Source organism: Elephantulus edwardii, unplaced genomic scaffold (assembly GCF_000299155.1).
Source record: "Elephantulus edwardii isolate Elephantulus edwardi_28Jun2011 unplaced genomic scaffold, EleEdw1.0 scaffold00053, whole genome shotgun sequence".
NCBI lineage: Eukaryota > Metazoa > Chordata > Mammalia > Macroscelidea > Macroscelididae > Elephantulus > Elephantulus edwardii.
In genome coordinates this window covers 5,433,137-5,435,122 of record NW_006399803.1, presented here as the reverse complement: position 1 = coordinate 5,435,122, position 1,986 = coordinate 5,433,137, and the positions used below count along the sequence as shown (strand labels likewise).

The 1,986-nt window shown below is 38.2% G+C and overlaps 1 pseudogene; it reads right to left on the bottom strand.

Moving 5' to 3' along the window:
* Positions 1-645, bottom strand: part of LOC102843650 — an 11,808-nt pseudogene extending 11,163 nt beyond the window's left edge.
* Positions 646-1,986: the final 1,341 nt, after the last annotated feature.

Below are 1,986 nucleotides of genomic sequence, written 5' to 3'. Positions count from 1 at the left end.
ACAGTGCAGGAGGGGAAGACCCTCTATGAGGTGGATTGATACAGTGACTGGAGTAATCGGGATGGGTGTGCCAGAGGCAATGCGATTGGCGCAGGATAGAGCAGGGTTTAGGGCTGTTGTACATAGGGTCGCTATGGGTCGCAAATTTCGACGGCACATAACAACAACAACAGTTCTGGCAAGGCCTGCATCCAAATAGCAGGTGAAGCCACCTAACCAGGTGCTATCAATTCTTTCCACATTGTATTCATCTCCAGGTACATCCAGTTGGCCTTCATAAATCCTATCCTTGCCAAACTCATTAGGAAGCCTGAGGGCCAGCAGCAGGCTAGTACAATATGCCACAGCATAATTTGTCAGACCAACTTTCACACCATTCTTAGGAAGTTCATGAGCATAGGCTGTGTAGACTATCATAGCCCCTTCTACACAGCCATAAACAATCTGGCAAATTATATCTCTGTTGGTTACATGAACTATCAACCTGTACTTAGGTGTGTTGTACTTATTTTTATCCTGGATTACCAAGCATTTCTGAGCATAATAATCAGTTTTACCATCGTATCATCTTCTAAATTTCACTTGGTATCTCTTGAAGTAAGCTTTATTCTTGACAACTTTAACAAACCCCATCTTGCGGAGGAACAGAGATGGGAGTCCCTGGCTTCTGAAGACCTGTAGAGCAACTAGCTTTACTTGTGGGGGTGGTTGGGGGGCTAGAGGATTGGAGGAGGTGGAGAACAGAAGCTCGTGTGCATGTGCAGTATTTAGTATTCCCCCCACCCCGAATTATATTCTTGATATTCTCCCACAGCTCACTTGGTCTTCATTCACTAGTGTTCAAGGCCTCATACCTGCTCCTGATTTGATTTTAAAATTCAGGTGGGATAGACTCAAAATCAAATTTTGATTCCTGTGGATTTGATTTAATCTTCTTTAGCTGTAATTTGACTAAAGAACAAACCATCAATTACTCATATGCAAGTTCAAATTAAAATTCAAAAACTAGACAGCTCAAATTGATCAGCTACTCCATTGGAGAAAGATGGATAATCTCTTCTGTACAATTTTCAACCTGTGCAAACTCACTGAAGGGTCACCAATAGGCTAGTTCTGACTTGGCAGTCCATAACAGCAACAGCAGGATCAACTTCTGCACTGTTACATATATGTGTATACATATTCCACAGTATTAATAGGCATACTATTATTTTTTTCAATGTAGTTAAATGTGGTATTTCTCATTTGTCAAGGCCAAAAATCTAAATAAAAATGTAAGGTGTGCTCTAAACTCATAAAGAAAAATTTGGAGTATAATGATATTTCTCAGTGTTATTAAAAAGATATAAATATTACACTTGGTAAAATTTCATTATAACTTCTCATAAACACAATCTCCCAAAGTAGCATTTATTAAGATGTAAATGAAAAATGATTACACTTTTTACACACTTTTTACAAATATCCAGACTCACTGATTTCTGAAAGTGATCCTGTGGGACTGAGTAGAACTGTACCATGGGGTTTCCAAAGTTGTTAATATTCATAGACTGCCACATTTTAGAGCTTCTGATAGATTCAAATCACCACTCTTTTGGTTAGCCACCCAGCACTTAATCACTATGCTACCAAGATTCATGAATTAGATATAACAGAAGAAAAAATTATGAAAAAATATGGTCTTAAATGCCAAATTTGAAAATCCATCCATCCATCCATCCATCCATCCATTAATCCATTATCTATTTATACAGCTATTTGCAATAATGTGTCATGTATTCTGCTAGAGTGGGAATTTAAGGTAACATGATGAAGAGGACATGACAGTTCTCAATTAACTCAAACTCAACATGAAGAGACTATGCAAAAGAGAAAACAACTGCTGCTTTGCTTTTACATCCTGTTGATTCATTTGTCTCAGAACCAGAAAGACGTTACCTCCTTTCCTACCCTTCTTAATGACTTAAGTCCTAAACCATTCACTGT